At 36.9% G+C, this 20,532-nt stretch overlaps 1 protein-coding gene and 1 long non-coding RNA gene across 2 annotated transcripts in view; both read left to right on the top strand.

The window, feature by feature from the left end:
- Positions 1-2,271, top strand: part of LOC104679251 — a 48,292-nt gene extending 46,021 nt beyond the window's left edge. Inside the window, exon 2 of the long non-coding RNA XR_750301.1 lies at positions 539-2,271. This is a non-coding gene — a long non-coding RNA (uncharacterized LOC104679251). The remainder of the gene's footprint in view (positions 1-538) is intronic.
- The window catches only part of FAM155A (family with sequence similarity 155 member A), a 704,261-nt gene that overhangs the window by 80,949 nt on the left and 602,780 nt on the right, over positions 1-20,532 (top strand). The window lies entirely within an intron of this gene.

Genomic DNA, 20,532 nt, shown 5'->3' with positions numbered 1-20,532 from the left:
GCTTCTATTTTAGGATGATTTTGATGCTTGAAAAAGAACAAAAAAGTGATAGTGTTTGGCGTGTAGCCACTGCTCACTATGTCTCTGTTCTTTTTCACTCTTGCTTTTTCTAGCCTGTATACCCCATGATCTAGACTGACAAAGAAATGATGAAATAAAGACGAAGGAAGCAGAGTTTCCAAACAATAAACTCTCTGTTTATGAAGATTTTATCCTGTAAGGTGGAACTTTGTGTGATTTTAAGACAGGAATTGCCTGATGACATTCGTACCCAATTGTAACTGAAGTAATGAAGTACTTTTTAAAGCAAAAGAGATTTTCAAAAATTGTGAAATTCACTCTGTACTTATTGTTGTAATTAAACTGTGGAGTAGAAATTATAGTCTTATCAAAATTTAATTTTAGTAAATTCATGCCAAGCCACTACAATATTAAATTTTAATGTCATGATCTCTCTTGTCCTTTACTTGTACACACACACAATTTCCTTCTGTTATTTCACTGTGTGTCCTAATTCTGATTTCTTCTCTTGGTCCAGTTCAGATAAGCCTGTGATCCACTCCACGGCAACCCAAGGGAGTGGTCAAGTCACACAGAACTCTGTGTCACCCCCTGACAGTTTCCTCACCACAGTCAGAATGGCACTTGTGACAGACACTGGAGTTTCTCTTCAATCTAATTAAGGTTCCATTAACTTAACTAGGTTAACCATATTTGTTTTCTATTATGACCAACCTCCAGGCCAGAATTTCAGTAATTATCATATATTGTTAACGTTTTTTTCACAAATGCTTTCTGGTTGCCACTGTCCTTCAGCAGTTGGGCAAGTCTTCCATCTGTGTGACAAAAAAATAATAAAAAAGGATACAATCAAACTGCATCCATTGATTGGCAGATACGTTCTAGCTGCTAAATTAGCTGCTGGGGTCCTCCAGATAAGCCCCTCCATTCTGGAGCTTGCCCTGCAGTGGGTGACATGGACATGTTCAACAGAACTGTGTAATGGCTGTGGCCATGTGCCGGTAGATTCCAAGTGCTGCGTTATCACCCGTGAGGAACAAATGGACATTCATGGAACCATTACTGGAAGAGGAAAGGGCTAGAGTGAATCCAAAATTTCAACTGGAGATAGGCCATGGGAAGAGAGAGGAAGAAGATATTGCAGGAAGAAAGGTAGTGACTTGAACACATTTGGAAAAGTGCATTTATTCAACAAGATCCACCAGTGCAGGAAGAAGAGGGAGAGAGAGATGATGTCAGACCTGAATGTCCCAAATAGAAAAATTAAAAAGGGAAACTTTGTTATCAGCTAGATTGACTTAAAAATAAATAACACTTGGGTCCAAATATGGAAAACAGATCAGTAAGGGCAAAATGAGACACCCAGATAATAACTGGGAGGCTGTTACAGTGATCCAGTTGAAAAACAAGGAGGATAAACTAATTTTGGGATGATGGGATGAAGAAAATAGAAAAAAAGAATTTACAATACACAGGATTCCAACAAGGAGGATGAAGAAGATTTAAATGCTAAGGATGACATCCAAAGTACAGACTGACCCAAATGTCTAGATGGTGGCTCTGCTGGGCAAGCTAAAGAAATGGTGAAGTCAACTCAGGACACGCTGACTCTGAGATTCAAGGGACAATGCATGCAAACCGTGGGTTGGCAGGTGCACATCTAACCTGGGGATAAGGATGTAATCTAAGATAAAGCTTCGCAATTCATAACAACGAATGAAATTATCAAGGTCTAAAAAATGAATTATATTACTAGGAAGATTTGATTGGTAGATGCACTTATTATTTATAGGTAGATGCACTTATTATTCAAGCACATACACTGCAGTGTTCAGGAAAGAATGGCTTTAAGTATTTTCTGTGAGACAAATGTATTAGTTTGCAAGAGGTTTTAGACTGGCAGTATTTTTTTCTAAAATCATAACTTCAGAAATACTTAATTGTACTTATTCATTTACTAGAATAAATGATATACTAGTTATGGGAATGTAGCAAGAGTCAGGTAGCTCTCAATTCCATTCTCTGAAAGTCAGAAAAAGACATGGAAATATTGATGTTAGCTAATTAATTGCTTTACCGTGACCCATGTAACAATAGTTTGGTGTCATTGGGTGTGAAACTATAGACACATAAACTGTGAATCATAAAGAGAACAGAAGGCATATTTGGGACTCAACCCATGTGTCTGACTTTGCATTAACTTAGAGCTTCTAATAAAGTTTATATCTTTAAATAAACCAATTACATAGATACTCTTATCATATAACTGTGATGATAATATTTTCAGCTTTAAGTGTATATTATTGGAAAAATTTAAGGCCAGAGTTTTAGATTATTGAAAAAAATTGATGTTTATGCATATATATGGATTTCTCATCAACATAAGAATATATTCTGTTATGAGTGTACAAAGAACTGGTTAAAGGTATTTTCTTACATCTTCAATAATGAATAGTGGTGGTAGTTTCATGTTATCCTAAAAGAGTAATATTAGATGTACATAATAAATCTAATATTTTCTTTGTGGGTCAGGAGTAAGCATAGGAGACCAAATGAAATAATAGCGTGAAATGATTGTATAAACATGCTTAGGTATGTCTACCACTCAGGGTATGAATCTCTCTGAACTTCAGCACCCTTACCTCAGAAATGAACATGCATCAGGCGACCATTGTCCCCACTAGATTTACTTTCCAACATTCTTTGCTCCGTTCTCAGCTCCTGGGAGTGGACCTGTAGCATCTACTCTAAGTTTTAGTGAGTTAGATTTCAGTGAGTTTCCTTTTCATTTTGGTGAGACAAGTGGTTGCCTTGGAAAGAGATGAGAGGGAGAAAAGAGCCTGAGGTCAGGCATATATTCTCTCTTTCTCTCTCTCTCTTTTTTTTTTTGAGATGGAGTTTCTCTCTTGTCGCCCAGGCTGGAGTGCAGTGGCGTGATCTTGGCTCACTGCAACCTCCGCCTCCCTGGTTCAAGTGGTTCTCCTGCCTCAGCCTTCCAAGTAGCAGGGATTACAGGCATCCACCACCACCATGCCTGGCTACTTTTTTGTATTTTTAGTAGAGACGGGATTTCGCCATGTTGTGCAGGCTGGTCTCAAACTCCTGACCTCAGGTGATCCGCCTGCCTCAGCCTCCCAAAGTGTTGGGATTACAGGAGTGGAGTGAGCCACCACCGTGCCCGGCTTTTTTTTTTTTTTTTTCAGAAGGAGTTTGGCTCTTGTTGCCCAGGCTGAAGTGCAATGGCACGTTTTTGGCTTACTGCAACCTCTGCCTCCTGGATTCAAATGATTCTCCTGTCTCAGCCTCCTGAGTAGCTGGGATTATAGGCGTGCACCACCACGCTCAGCTAATTTTGTATTTTTAGTAGAGATGGGGTTTCACCATGTTGTTCAGACTGGTCTCGAACTCTTGACCTCAGGTGATCCACCCGCCTTGGCCTCCCAAAGTGCTGGGATTACAGGCGTGAGCCACCATGCCCGGCCCATTTATTCTCTTAAGTTCCTTCCTGTGAGGATTCCTTGTACTGGCTAAGTCCTCAACAAAACCTTTGCTTTTCCAAAAGAGACTATCTCTGGGACTCTGTGAATTTCTCTCTTTCTGAGCCCTCTCCATACTCTTGTCTTTTGAGTCTTGGCTGTGGGAACACTCTGCCTGACTTTTACACCAAACCTCATGGTACCCCTACCTCTTGCCCACGGTTCTCTCTGTAAATAAAACCTCCTCACATTGTCCCAATTTGAGTGTCCTCTGTGGCCTGTCAGATCCTGATTGATAACACGTTCACCAGGATGACAGAAAAGTATTCTTTGTTTCGGTAGGTTTGAGAACCACTGTATCAAAGTACAGCCTTCAAAAAGTCTGTAAGCGGGAACAATTATTATAGGTATTTCTTTGCATCTCACTGGAGCAATCTCTTTTTTATCCCACAAGTTATTGGAGTACAAGTGGTATTTAGTTACATGAGTGGTTTGTGAAGTTTTGGTGCACCCGTCACCCGGGTAGTACACACTGAATGCTATTTGTAATCTTTTATCTGTTACGCCTCTCTCACCCTTCCCCCCAAGTCCCCAAAGTCCATTGTATCATTCTTATGACTTTGCATCCTCATGGCTTAGCTCCCACCTAGTGAAAACATATGATGTTTGGTTTTCCATACCTGAGTTACTTCACTTACAATTATAGTCTCCAATCTCACCCAGATTGCTGCAAATGCTGTTAATTCATTCCTTTTTATGGCTGAGTAGTATTCCATCACACACACACACACACACACACACACACACACACACACACACTCCCCACAGTTTCTTTATCCACTCGTTGATTGATGGGGCATGTGGGTTGGTTCCACGATTTTGCAATTGCAAATTGCACTGCTGTAAACATACATGTACAAGTATCTTTTCCATATTATGATATCTTTTCTTCTGGGTAGATAACCAGTAGTGGGATTGCTGGATAAAATGGTAGATCTACTTTTAGTTCTTTAAGGAATCTCCACACAATTTTCCATACTGGCTGTGCTACTTTACATTCCCACGGGCAGTGTAGAAGCACTCCCTGATGACCACATCCACGCCAACATCTACTGTTTTTTGAGTTTTTGATTATGGCGTTCTTGCAGGAGTGAGGTGGTGTCGCACTGTGGTTTAAATTTGCATTTCCCTGATCACTAGTGATGTTGAGCATGTTTCCATATGTTTGTTGGCCATTTGTATATCTTCTTTTGACAATTGTCTGGTCGTATCCTTAGCCCACTTTTTGAGGGAATTTGTTTTTTTCTTACTGGAGCAACCTCTTTTTGATTTGACTTTAAATATTGATCAGAACAGACCTTATCATGCTTCATCTGTGACACTTTAAGATAATCCGAGGAGCTTTCTATTCCATATAAAGAAGAAAATGAGTGAATAATTTACTAGGAAAAATTTTCATGAACTGACAACTAGGAACAGCTATGCTGGTATTTGTGGATGCCTTTGTATGATAGCACGGGATAATTGCTTGTTTCATTAGTTACCTGCAGCATGCAGTTTCCATGCTTTCACCTCCTGTTGCGGTTGTTTAAAAACACAGTTTCTACTTGAGACCCATCACTAAAAGTCAGCCGGGGAGTAGTTATTCCTCTACTCTTTGCATGTCTTTGTGGAAATCTCATTTTCTAAAATAAACAAGTGTATGAAGATCCTATTGTGTACCAGTTTTCCTGAAATCCCATGCAGCTTGGCATCTAAAATACTATGTACAGCTGGCACCTCTTTATGGCTGTTGGAAGGAGACGTCTTCTCTCAGTCACTCACTGAGGGGAGCGGTTGTGTGGAATCAGCACATAGTAATCCTACTGCCTCCCGGGAGCTCAGCTCTGAAAGTGTACTGGGTAGAAGAGGAAGTGAGGAATCTCTCACAGTAAATGGTTTTTTATAAGATTTTCTTATAAAACCATTCCTCGGAAGTGTAACTTAGCCTTTCCTTACACTTTTTATCACCAACCAAGCACTAATGCAAAAAATAAAACAAAACAATTAACAGAACAGTGTTTGGTTCATTTATTCATTCAACAGACTTTACTGAGCTAGGCAGTGTGGGTTTGATAATTAATAAAATTTGTATTAGTTGTCCACATAGTGATTACAGTCAGTGCAGGCAGCAGCAACATACAATTAAATAAACAATTACAGTCAAAGAATAGAGCTTTTAGAGGCATATAGCAGTAACATCTAACTCAAAATGAGATTATGCACCAAATAAAGTGCTGCAAAGAAGAGATCCTGAAGATGGGGTTTGCTTCTAATATGATCTAGTAAGCTGGCACATCTTTGATTCTGCCAATTAGTGAGAGCTGCTGATAAGTTTTTAAGTGATTAGACCAAATATCATGCTCTCAAAACACAATTCAAATATGTAATGCTATTAGTAAGGGAAGGATAGATGTGGATAGATTGAAATAGCCTCTGGAGTCAGAAAGGAGACAGAGTTTCTACGTAGGGGCGGGAGCAAACTGAAGTATCATTTTGTATACATCTAAAACGTAGATCAGATTTAAAAAATAGATAAATTATACTCAGGCTGTTTCTTCAATTGAATGTTAATTTTTAAATCTCTTAAGGTTTATGTAATACAGCCTCTGTTACAAGAAAATACTCTCTCATGGAGCACCCTGTGTTGTCTTTAAATGATTAGTATGTTAAAGATTTATTAAATTAAAAATGAACATTCTTTTTTTTTGCAGAGGCATCTCTGGTTTCAAGAAACAGAAACAAAATGACATTTTTCATATAATAATCAGATAATAATATTAGCATAGACAATACTGGTTAGTTTTCTCCTGGCACAAGAAGAAATTTTTAGTGTTATCACCAGTAAAAAGTGATGCAAATCCACTATAAATTTGATAAGCATTTGACATTTCTCCTATGTTCTAGTTTGTGCAACTGTTAAAACACTTAGCATATATTAATTATCTAATTCAATAAAAAAGCATCTAAAATGTTATCAGCAATATATTAAATGCTAAGAATATAAAGATGAATAAAAACTTGGTCTCCATTTTTCAAGAGCTCAGGTTTTTATCAGTAAAGGCACTACAAAAGAGTATGAAGTCAGTTGGGGGCCCATGTAAAATGGTTACAGAGTAATAATCATCATTGCCTAGCACTTTACAGAAATTAAAACTCTTGTATTTTTAGTAAGGACAGGGTTTCACCATGTTAGTCAGGCTGGTCTCGAACTCCTGACCTCAGATGATCCACCTGCCTCGGCCTCCCAAAATGTTGGGATTACAGGCGTGAGCCACTGCCAGTGTTGGCGGGCGCCTGTAATCCCCGTTAGTCAGGAGGCTGAGGCAGGAGAATTGCTTGAACCTGGGAGGAGGAGGCTGCAGTAAGCCGAGATCATGCCATTGCACTCCAGCCTGGGTGATGGTGAGACTGTATCTTAAAAAAAAAGAAAAAAAAAAAAGAGTTAAAACTCTTTTCAAATACGTTATCTCTTTGGATACTTTCAACACCTGTGAGAAATAACCATAATTTTAATCATTCCTATATTAAACATCAGAAAGTTAAATTGAGCAAAGATAGGACTGTTTTTTTCTAAGGCACGGAAAAATTGTGCCCGATGTCAGTGTTGAACGCAAGCAAAAACTGTGAAAAAGTGGCGAACCCGAGTGAAAGGTAAAGTGTTTAGTTGGGTGGAAGGTGAAATACGGAAATTAAGAAGGGACAGCAAACTACACATAGTGAAAGGATCACACATATAAGTGTAAGGGAAGATTGAGATTGGCTAACTGCCAGTTTTTAAATTTAAGGACAGTAAATTGTGTAGAAGATTGCCACGGGCCACAAACCAATGTTGCTGCAACAACAAGAACAACCACAACCACAACAACCACCACAACAAAACCGCAATAGCAATTGTAAAGCACATTCAGAAAAAAAAAAAAAAAAGTATGTCAAGTAGGTCTTGGAGATAGAGAACAAAGTAATAAGAGTACATTTGTATGAAGATAAACATTCCATACTAACTTTTAAAAATGCAATTTTGTTTTCCAAATGGCTTAAGACGAGGAAGCGTACTTTAGCGTACTTTAACATTTACAGCAGAGACTGTCCAAGTTCAGGGTTCCAAGCATGAAATGAAAAGGGAATATTGAGTTGTTTGTATCTGGTTCAATAAGTAAAAATATGTTTCCTGAGGTTTTAGAAGAAGGTGGAGATAAGAGGGGTAAAAGAAGGGATTCAATGGGAAGCTTCAAAGGATTAATTAACTCATCCAACTGTGTAGAGATCTCAGCTTAATGTATGAAAATTCACTGTCAAACTTAGTTTAAAAGACAGAGCACAGAATGAGGGCTTGGCAAGCTAGGAATCAATGCACCTTTGTCAGCTAGAATGGTTTGGCTCCAAGGGAGTGTGAACAGTGGAGAACATTTCAAGTGGAGGAGTAGGAGGTGAGTCTCCTTCACCCTACTCATTGTAAGCATTGTAAGGCACATGGAAATACGGGAATGTTTGAAAGCCACTGGATCCAATTTGGAAGCAATATCATCATAAATGTGATTCAGAGATGAAAATGTATAGGATCTGAACTGGATACTCCTTCAAGGAAATATGGAAAGAAAATGACTTAAAGATGTGATGATGCCTTTCCACATTGCAGTCATGAAGGTGATATCAGAGGTAGCCTTTTCTGGTTCTAAGCAAACTTTAGCAGGATTAAAATGGCCTGAGAGGAAACCACAAACTAGGATATTAGAATTAATTTTATAAGAATGCAAGTGCAAACACATCCATCCCTTATCTAGATCATCATAATACATAGCAGAAAAATGAAAAGTCAGTGAAATTTATGCATGAGACAAGCATAAAGCTGCAAAAATATTTCATCTCTGTACAGTAATTCAGCCAAAATATTCCAAATATGAAATAATTAGCTTCTTATAAATCTTGACCTATAAAAGAAAGAAGCAGCAGAACTTGACTATTGACTGTAAAGAAGGTAAGGTTAAGAACAGTTAAATAGTAATACTTTTTTAATAAAAATAATTGATCCTGGCAAAAATCGGAGACTTTATGGCTAATACATACAGGTTTTGGAGGTGATAGTTGGATAGTGAGAACTGATGTTGAGAGCCACAGGCTGTTTTCAGAGAATCATAGATTAACAGCAGGTGATTGAGGGAGCCCTTACTGACCTGTTCAATGAGAGGGGAGAGAAGAAAGAGGGTTCAGCATGGAAACTGAGTCATGGGGCCTTTGAATAGGGAGAGACCCTAAGGTTTATGGCCTCCATCTCCTGTCCACACTGAAAACTTGTGCTTAGGCCCTTCTAAACATAGGCAGTTTACTCAAACAAGACAAAACAAAACAAACACAAAAACAAACAAACAAACAGAGAAAAAAACCACTCCTGTTTTAATCCTAGTCTGCAATCTGCCTTCAACAAACTGCCAGCCATTGCCTTTAGTTCTGCCATCAAGAGTCATGTCTGTTCCAATTCCGGTTCAACATACAGGTCTTTAAAATGTGAATGCAGTGATCATACCCCCTTTAAGAATTCAGTTCAACTTCAGTATTCCCAGTTTCTTTAACCACTCCTCACACAGTATCACATTAGATGTTCCACTCTTCTGGTTTTCCTCCTCTGGGCACACTCTAATTAAGTTCCTTCTTAAAACATGCTGACCGGATTTAAGCATGATGCACCAAATACATTCCTTTACACCAAGGGATAGAGGAAGACAGACGTTTCCTTTGTTCTGAGTCCTGTGATTCCATTCATGCAGCCTCAGTTTGCAGGGGAGTTTTGCAAGTCTCTCTGTTCACTCCTGTTAAATAAACAGTCACCCCAGAATTCCTAGGTGTTTTCACACGTTATTTCATTTACCCAGGTCTCCCTCATCTCAGGATTTGAAGCAATTATTTAAAAAGTAAAATGTGCAATTTGAATCTCTCTTATTAAGTTATGTTTTTAATTCATCAGCAAATGAATCAGCAGAGAATTTGAACAAGGCAGAAAGAACAATGTCACAAAGTCAAAGGAAGAACATTTCTGGGAATACGATGTAAAAATATGTTTACCTTTTGTTAAACATATATATTCCATAAACATACATAAAGGAGCCTTTTAAAGTTTTTTTCCCTCAAGTTTCAATAACTGCCACTGTCTCCCTTTCCTATAATTTACATAAAATTAAATTTCTGTTCTTAAAGGAATTGATGCATGTATTAGGCCGTTCTTGCATTGCTACACAGAAATACCTGAGGCTGGGTAAAGAAAAAGGGTTTAATTGGCTCACTGTTCTGCAGGCTGTAGAGAAGCATAGCTCCAGCATCAGCTTGTGGGGAGGCCTCAGGAAGCTTACAATTATGGCAGAAGCTGGAGCAGACACTTTACATGACGAATGCAGGAGCAAGAGAGAGAGTTGCGGGCAAGGTGTCACACACTTCTAAACGAGCAGATCTTGTGAGAACTCACTCACTATCATAAAGAGAGCAGCAAGGCATGAGAGATCTGCCCCCATGATCCAAACACCTCCCACCAGGCTGGCCCTCCAGCATTGCAGATTACAATTCAACGTGAGATTTGGGTGGGGACAAATATCCAGATTATATCAACAGGTGTATCTCCCTTTATACTTCTTAGCTATCGGCTGATAAAGCTCAAGAGGCAAACTTCTGACTGTACCACCTCCTGGTTGTCTGTCTGGGGCAAATCTTAAACTTTTTCTAAACATGATTTTCTTACCTATAAAATGGGTACAATAATAAAATCTTACTCATAAGGATGCTGTGACAGCCATGCAAGATACTTTATGTGAAGTTTTGGGAAAATTGCCAGATATAGAAATATCAGTACATGTTAGCAGTTTTTTGTTCATTTGTTTGTTTGAGACAGGTTCTTGCTCCATCACCAGGCTGGAGGGCAGGGACATGATCACAGGTAACTGAAGCTCCAACCTCCTGGGCACAAGTGATCTTCTCGCCTCAGTCTCCAAGCAGCTGGGACTACAGGCATGATCCACCATGCCTGGCTAATTTTTTAGATTTTTTTTTTGTACAGATAGGGTCCTCTTACATTGCCCAGGCTGGTCTTCAATTCCTGGCCTCAAGCGATCCTCCTCCCTGGGCCTCCCAAAGTTTTGGGATTGCAAGCATGAGCCAACATGTCCGGCCAATGTTCAGTATTTTTATTAAGCCACCACTAAAACTGGTATTAATTTATATTGCAGCATTTGCATCAAAGCACATGTCATGTGTATTTTAAGTATGTATTTACATTTTTGTACATCCTAAAATCTGTCATGTTCTTAAGGAAATTGTTTCCTACTCAACTTTGTGCTCATAAGATCTATCATGATTCCTAGCACACAGCAGGTATGTATTCAATACAAGCTTGTGAAATTAATGTAATAGATGAATTAATAAGTATGGATATGATGCAGTTTAAGAGTTCATCAGTCAGACTATCCTCTTGTTTAGTGATAGTGTTCATCGCGTTGTCATGCTGGTATAAATCCGTGACCTGTTCTTTATGTGTTAAGGATGATATTATTACTGAGAGCTTCCCATATACCAGAAACAATTTGTGTATATTTTTTCCTTTACTTCTCATTGTCACGCTTTGAGATAGGTTCAACAACTAATCGCTTTTCACAGATGAGGAAACCAAGGTACCTAGACATTAAAAAAATTTACCCAAGGAAACTTACCCAGCTGATGAGAGATGGAGCAGGACTAGAACCTAGCCTATCTGACTGCATAGCTGAGACAATTCATCACTGCCCTCTATTGCCTCTGCCTCTGCCAAATCAATGTGTCTAATGATAGTAATGATTTTTAAAATGTTCCAGATTTAGCTCAGTTTGTACATTTGTTTTGTTCTCTCCTGACTGCTTTCAAAAGCTACAGCTGATGGCCATGCCACGTCCTCTTTCCCTCTTGCTGCTGAAGCCAGCAAGTTGTACAGTTGACATGAGAGAAAAACAAGGTCAACTTTCACTTTAGGGTGATTTTAGGACACTTTAGGATGACAATATCACCATTTGGCTGTTAGGCCAGGTGCATAAAAGTTAACCTGCTCTGACAGCCTAGCTTGGTCATTTCCTAACTAACCTCAGAGATATTATTCAGCTTATCCAAACCTCAGTTGCCTTATCTTTGAGTGGGGAACATAATACTTTTCCATATTGTTGTAAAGAATAAATGAAATAAAATGTGAAAGCATCTAAAATGTTGTTTAGCTCAGAGTCTAGCTTTGTGTTTCTGAGCTCAGTGAAATTCACAGTTCATTGGGAAGCACAGGCACTTCCATCTATAACTGTGGCATGATGTGGTCTCTAAGACACATGTAGACACATAATATAGAGATATCAGGGAAGAAAGAGCCCTCCTGACTCGGCAGAGAGGAAGGAAGAACCACGAGAGCTGAGATTTAAGGCTGCCTTTTAAAGAAGGGTTTCAGCTCCTTCGTAGCATGGCTAATTTAATAGTGATCCATTCCCAGAGACTCCATAAGAACAAAAAAGGGCTATTTTCTCCAGTTCTCCATCCCCACTACCTAGCACTGAAGTCTTGCATATTATAGGAATTCGATAAATGGCTGCTGGAGGAATTATGGAACTACAGAGAATGTAGTAACCAAAGTTACATGCTGGCGTTAGGTAAGAAATATATTGACCTCCATTTCACTAATGAACAATTTAGTCTCAGAGAGGTTTTAATTTGGCCAACATAGTTAATATAGCCAGGAAAAGATAAAGGAACATATACTATCTAACTGTAAAATTGCTGAATGTAGTTTCTTAGGATTTTGTCCTAAATTGGAAAGCAATGCCATAACAAAATCATATTCAAGTTGATTTTGGAATCCAGTGGTGTTGCCTGTGGCTTCATTTCCCTAGTTGATTTATAAATTCCTTGAATCTGTTAGAGCAGACACTAAACCATTCTAAACCATTGAGAAAAATGTATAGCATGATATGCAGAAATGGAGCTCCGTAGCACACCTATGCACATAAATACAAATATACATATTTAAATTGACACAGGGTTACTGCTGCCATATATCAGCCTTCTTAAATCCATTGGAAATATTGAGATAAATGATTGAAGTAACTGTTCTTCTCGTCTTCATGAAAAAGTAAAATTTCTAGCTTAGTTTCTGGAGCACAGTAGACACTTAATGTTTGATGAATAGAAGCACAACAGGCTGACTTAATTTAACTAATAGTTTAAAATACTTGAAGTTGATAATTTAAGGGGAAATCTATCTTTAGCAGGATCGAAAACACAACATGATCTTTACAATATAGTTGATTGTACACTTATATAAAAGAGTGACACTCATCATTTTTAAATAATGAGGAAATCAAAGCCTAAACACTCGTAGTCTTGTTAAAAATAAGAGATCTTCGTAGAATAATACTTGGTTTTAGAAAAATTATTCAAAATACAGGAATATAATTAGGACAATAATAAGAAAATCCTTGAAATTATTTTATCAGAATTTTAGCTTATTTAACCCATGGCAAAGTAATTCCAAGATTGTCTTATAATAAATTGAGGTCTAGCCATATATTAGCTTTAAACGAAGACATTAGTCTTTTTGGCATGATTTTTGAGTTTGTTTATTCTGAGTATGATTTATAACTCTGAAGTATGATTTATCATGTATATCAAGATAGTTTCACGTTTGCTAGTGCTGTCTTTGCTTCAGTTCATGTTTCTGATGAGAAAATTGAAAGTAATCCATCAAACTGGAATATGGTCAAGGTAAAATATGTCAAACTCTGTGAATGAAAACCACAGTATAGTCAAATAGCTGCTGCAAACACATGGCCAATATACTGCTTACCTCACTAGTACTTTGTCTCATCTTCTTAATGACATTGAGCTTCTTAAAGGAGCTGTAAATTATTCATGTTACCTTGCTTGTGCATACCCAGGTACGCTGTACTCATTTAATCTTCATATTAAACAAATATGAAATGTAAAAAAACCCTCTTTTTAAATGTGATAGATAATAAAGATCTATCCTGACATTTTATATTGCATACAATTTAAACATTATTTTTTAATGGGAAACCATCACATATGGTAGAGATTTTATACAGAATTTTAAAATGTGGCACTAAAAAGAATTGTTCCATGGAAAACTGCTTTCAGAGAATTTTAGTAAGTGTTTTTCTCACATAGGAACCTAAGCTTCTCAGAGCTTTTAATAGGCTTCTAACAGGCTAATAGTCAAGGCCATGACCCAAGAAAGGATATAGTTCACAGTGTTTTCCACAAATATTTCACCCCAGAATTTCTTTTCTCATTGAACACATTTTAGAAAAGCCTGCAGTAAATGACACTGCAAATATCAAAATGGCTAATTTAGCTTTTACTGATATATTGCATACATTGTTAATTAGGGACTTTTTTTTTTTTCACATAGCATTTATATAACTCCTGAAACACCTCCCTGAATTTATGTTTTACATTTAACTTATCTCAAAAAAATAGAGACATACTGTATTGCTTGTGCCAGGACAGGATTTTGTTTCTTCACATTAAATATGGAAACTCTGTAATAATGCATAACAGATCAGACAAATGGTCCACTTACCTCAATATTTTAAAAAATTTTCACTACTACTGGTATAGGAAAGGGGTACCTATCCAGACCCCAAGAGAAGTTTCTTGGATCTCGTGCAAGAAGGAATTCAGGGCAAGTCCGCAGTGCAAAGTAAAAACAAGTTTATTAAGAAAGTAAAGTAGCAAAAGTGTAGCTACTCCATAGACAGAGTAGGAATTCCTGAAAGTAAGAGGAGGAACGCGTCCACCCTAGATACAGTACTTGTATATATGGGGAAATGTACTCTGCTTCAAGGATTTGTGATAAAGGATTAATTTTCTCAATTACTATATTTTGCAAGAATCAGTATTATTATTTTTAAAGCAAAATTAGAAATGTCTTTGTTCTCATGCCTATAATCCCAGCACTTCGGGAGGCTGAGGTGGGAGGATCACGAGGTCAGGAGATTGAGACCATCCTGGCCAACGTGGTGAAATCCTGTCTCTACTAAAAATACAAAAATTAGCTGGGAGTGGTGGCACGTGCCTGTAGTCCCAGCTACTTTGGAGGCTGAGGCAGGAGAATCACTTGAACCTGGAAGGCGGTTGCAGTGAGCCGAGATCACACCACTGTACTCCAGCCTGGAGACAGAGCAGAGTGAGACTCTGTCTCAAAAGAAAAAAAAAAAAAGAAACGCTTTTGTTCTCCAGATATCAGGGTATCCGGACACTCCCAAGTCTGGGTCTATTTAGTAAACATTATTAATTTGTTCCCTTAACAGTAAACATCTACAAGCTAGGAATGCCTTTCTGGAAATGCAGCCCAGCAACTCCTAGCCTCATTTTCCCAGCCCTCACTCAAAAAGGGAACGCTCTGGTTCGAACACCTCTGACACTAATCTATATTATATATTATACTATATTACATATTATAGATTTTATATATTGTATCATATATGTTTATAATATGCACACATATATACATTTATGCTGTTAAGGAAAACAAAATAAATATTTTATATATGTGTATGTATAAAATGACATGCAATCCAGTTGATCGCCATTAAGTATGTTATGTATTGATTATGATCATAGTTATAGACCTTCTACAATTTATGTATGTTTTCAATTGTAAAACATGTTTTAAAAATCAGATTTCAGGTAATTATCATATACTGACACACACACACACACACACACACACACACACACACATGATATTAAAATAACATCTCAACCAATATATAAGTTTAGGATTTGGAAACATCCAGAAAGTAAAATGTAAAAGTTCTGTTAATTTTACATTTTGGTAAGTTTTTTTTTTTTTAATTTAGTCCTTAACATAATGCAAATTTAACTTGCAAGATAGGATACATAGATAGATAGATAGATAGATAGATAGATAGATAGATAGATAGATAGATAGATAATTTGACGTACAATTTGAAATTGTTTTATGCCCCTTTGAGGAAACATGTCAGTGATTTTATTTAAGGAGCGACACCCACACTACCTCATTCCTAGGAAGGAAAAATACAAGAAACTCACAAGGTCTGCTAAAGGCCAAAGACTATTTAGGCAAAAGGAATAATGCAACCAAAAGATTGCCAGAATCAAAGAACACAGAGAAAAAGGAAATCAGCAAGTTATTTCAAAGGGCAAGAGAAAAATGTAAGTCAGGTCATTAAAGATTTAATCGACTAGTACGAAGTCAATGAGAACAAAGCCATCAGATGAACATTTACAGTGAGCCAATTGGGAATTCACCTAGGCCATTAACATGTCTTCTTGATCACAATAGGCAACTCTCAAAAGGCTGTTAGTAAACCCTGTATTTTGGAGAAACATATTTGGACAATGACTTGAGAGTGATTAGAAGGATCACTGGATAAGAAGGTTCATATTACTTACTTTTGAAACCATGATACTTGAAGTCTATTTCAGAAGTGAAAGGCCGGTTGTAGATACTTATGAACTGTATCTTTCCTTAAAACATAGAGCTCTTATTTAATAATGAACTAGTTACATTTCTATATTCTATGAATAATTTGCTATGCATAAATAATATTAAATTTTTTTTGACATTTAAAAGTTTTAGGCATGCAAAAGAGTTGACAATTAAGAGTTGACCTTTTGCCCCTCATCTACGCTTTCCAGGAGAACTAAACTACCTCTGAATTTTAGGTAGCTTCAAACAGCAGAAGTAATCAAAAGAATGTCTTAGATAACTTTGGCTAAGGTTGGAGATTATCGTTATTATAAAAAACAAAAGTGAATTTTGAGTTTGAGGTATTGGGAGGATCTATATTGATGGAATTCTCTAGGTGGTGATGCTAACCCATTATACTTTAGGCTCAGCCAGCAAAACTTTCCACAGCTGGTGATTTAATCAGGGACTGGCGGATTATATAAGGGTTAATGGAACAGTTTTTTGGGATGAAAACCTGTATTTATTTCTAAACTCTGAAGAAATTGCCATATCTGCCAGTCAATTGCTGCCGTTCATTAATGTTATCGGTAGTATTACTTTGTGTGCCCTTACTTGCAAAAATGTTTTAGTCCGTTTTCTTCCATTTCCTTATCAGATGTTAAAGATGAAGGGAAAGTTGTTCCGCGAATGATCCCAATTGTTCATCCTGTTCTTTATAAATGCTTTTGGGAAATCTCAATTAGTAGAAAAAAATGAGTCTCAAGATGTGGTTCACATTCTAAATTTTTATAAAAGCGATTATGGATTATTAACCAATTTGTTGTGTCCCATCATATTAGAATATTTTCAAATATTATTTCTAATCCTTAAAATGAGTCTCACTTCTAGGAAATATGTTTATTTTTATTTTGTAAAAGAAAATTGAAGGATTACAGTATTGAAATAACTTGCCACAATTATACAGTATTTAGCATATCAGAGCCATAATTTTAGAAACAAATTACTATCCATTTATTGGGTGCTTGTTATATGCCAGATACTGCTCAAAGCCTTGTACATGTATTGTCTCCTTTCATGCTCATAATAATCCTATGAGGCATTGGATCAGTGGAGTATCATGGATTCCATTTTTAATTAAGGAAGCCGAGGCTCAGACAATTGAAGTAACAGGCTAAAGGACACAAGACTCTTAAGTGAGGGCGCCGAGATTTGCATTCACATCATTAATCTAACCCCAGCTTTGTTCTCCCCCTTCATCAGAAACGGGTTCTGAGGAGGAATCTGTGGATTGACTGCCTGGGGAACATTCCAGGTAGTCCTTACTTCCTCGTCGCGTCTCTACTTCATCCATCTCTCCCCACTCTTTAATTGTGTCTCTTATCATATAAAACATGAAAATGAGAAAAACGCTCTTTAAAGATTTAGCAACGGCCTGACGTATATACTAGAGCAGGGTATGCTATCATATATAAATAGAGAAAAATTCTATTATTAAAAGGGCAAGTTTATAAAAAATAATGGACCATAAAGTCAAACCAGAGTGTCATCATAATTTTCCCAGAGTTTCTTAATTGTGATACTTTAATGAAATATACTGGGGAAAAATGACCTTTAGCAGCATACCTGTAACTTTTATACTATCACATGAAAACACATGATACATTTGAAACCTTTCCCCTAACTTTAGGATACAATTGCAGTTCTAAGATTCTTCTCATAAGGTATACACCTGTGACCTAGAATATTCTGACGTGAGCCAACAGCTGAAATCCTTGTAAGACATTCTAGAGCATTTTAGGACAGTGGGATTGCGTTGAGTAACCAGTTACTGCAGTAGAATGCGAATGCAGGGGACAGTCGGTCTTTGCTGCCAATTACACTTGGACATTCAGCAGCAGGAGGGAATCCTGAGTCCTTGACTTAATTTCATCTGGCCCTGGAGGCGAGTGACAGGAAGTGACAAGCCAATTATACATCCAGTCACAAAGCACAATGTGACTTTAACTTGAGAAAAAACTCATAGAAGGTCACATGTTGTGGATTTCAATGTTGTTAATGATTTATCGGTTTTTCGGCATATGAAACATTTATTTTGTTTCTTTGTGAGGGAAACACACCATGAGGTGTGTCCTTGTCTTTTTCTGCATGTAAATCCATCTTTCCTTTTCTGTATTTTTTTCCCTCTTCTATTAGGTTTTTCTCTCTGACTCTGTCTTACCCTTGTTTGGTTGTTTTTCTTCCACATGTCTAAGTCTTTCTGTTGTCAGTTGCCTGCTTCCTTTAGCCATAATATAACATAAAATTATAAACAAATCACTTTGAATAGTTTTTAGGCTTTTTTTTTTAACATGAAAATATGAATACAATTGGTTTTACTTCTGTAGCTTTCTTCTTGTGGGTCAGATGCCATTAAAACAAAGACTGAAGCAGGAGTCCACAGTCTCTGCCTTTCTGTGAACTACTGTAAATTCACTATGATGATCTAAAAGTTAGAAATTTTCTTGCGTTGAATTTGTTTTAATAAAATTTGTCTTGTATTTTAAATTGAATTTGCTGTCTGGATGTTGCTTTAATCGTTTAAAAAAATGTTTTACATACATAGATATAAATTCTCTCATAGGTTGAAACCCATTCTAAAATATCCTATTTGACACTTAGCCCATCTGCTTAAATATGTATTGATCATTAACCCAGCAGATAGTTGAGACAATAAATTCACTACAGACTTCAATAAGTTCTCCCCCATCACCATCATTATGAACAGCTCTGCATTTCAATCAATCTTGTAGTAAAATTTCCCTTGAAAGGAAATTAATTTCTAGTGACCTAATCCTGTGTGTGTTTTTTTTTTGTCTGATATTCATTCGATTAAAAAAAATGTTTCTCTGAGCACATTGTTATCGGCTGTTTATTCTTTTGCAAAGCAGCATTTCTCACACAGCTGCTAAGTCCCTGCTGACTTTAGATTGCTGTCTAAAATGAATTATATCTATTGTATTTACTTGATCACTGGGGATGGTACAGATTTATCTTATCTTACAAGAACTGTCCTCAGAGAGACCTGCTAAGCTTCTCAGGCTAATGGGGCTCTAGCAAGTCCTCATTATTGCTGCACGTATATCTGTAATTACATTCACCTCCTAACTCGATATGAAAGACGATCATCAAATGTAAACAGTGGTTGCCTTCGATGGAGCTATTATAGATGATTTTTTGTTCTTTATGCTTATTATTTTTACAGTGAACAAAGGAACAGAGACAGCGAAAACATAGCTTTTTTTTTTTTTTTTTTTTTTAAAGAGAGTAATGTGCCCTAGATAAGGAGGAATTTGAAAAAGCTAGTTGATTACACCCTAAAGGATGTGATTTGTCATAGACATGTTCTTCAAATATTTATTAAGGTTTAATAGTAGGTGTTTTCTAAATACTTTATTCCCTTCAGAATCTTCAACATCTAGGTAACCTTTATTACTTTAAATATTTATTTAGTAGCTTAAATAAACTAAGGCAATATTTCAGAACTATTCAGTGAGACCAGGTTTCATAAATGATGCAAACAAGTTATCTATTTCTATTTATTATAAATATAAAGGATGGGTGGGCAGGGATCCTGTTTACTAAATGGTTTCATTAAAGATGAAAGCAATTTCACTTTTAAATCTATCATTGAATAGATAAATGTATACATATACAATTATGTACATCCACACTTAATCAGAATGAAATAAGCAAATACTATGTAAGTAGGCTTGCAGGATTATGTGCTGAGCTATATAATATCATGATAATCAAGATAAAATGGCACTTCCATATGCTGTTACTTATATAACTCTATAATATTGTCCCATGTACATTAACCTCTTACTGAGCCTTGGAGTTTTCTTGTTGGATAAATATTTTAAAGAGAAAATTAGAAACCCTGTTGGACTGGATTCATTCAGAACAGATTCTGATGAGACCCAGCTCTTTGAATTGGGTATTTATGGCTTGTTGAACATTTGTGGTGCAATGAAAAATCTGTAAATTGCAATTAACACAACAAAGCTGAAAAATGAAGAAAGTGGTGAGATTTCAGTATCTCTGTGGCTGAGCTGCTGTGTGTGTGGTGGGGGGGATTCCTGGGATATTCTAATCCTAGCAACATATTTTCTTTCCATTCAGTTGTAACGATCATTCAGAGAAGTGACAAATATATCTACTAGACGTCTCTTTCCGTGGGTGAGGAGCAGCTCTTGTTTTAGAGAGGACTTAGCAAGGATGCTGTAATTGCAGTGACTTGAAAAGCAGGGACTGGATGTCCTCCATGCATAAAGTAACCCACGTAGTGAGATAAATTAATTTAAAATCTGAGTTGATTCTTTCAGCTCAATGTCTGGAAACTTATTAATTGAATGCGGCCATCTGCAGAGCTTGACTTGAGATCACATAGTTCACTTAAGCACAAAGAGTATCTTGCTGAAAAAATGTAAACTCCAGCAAAGTGAATCCCAATTCATCGCTGGACATCTGGCAGTGTTTGCACCAATC

The sequence above is a fragment of the Rhinopithecus roxellana genome, chromosome 18 (assembly GCF_007565055.1).
Source record: "Rhinopithecus roxellana isolate Shanxi Qingling chromosome 18, ASM756505v1, whole genome shotgun sequence".
Classification (NCBI taxonomy): Eukaryota; Metazoa; Chordata; class Mammalia; order Primates; family Cercopithecidae; genus Rhinopithecus; species Rhinopithecus roxellana.
Note: the sequence above shows the minus strand (reverse complement) of the source record. Positions and strands in the feature narration are given on the sequence as shown.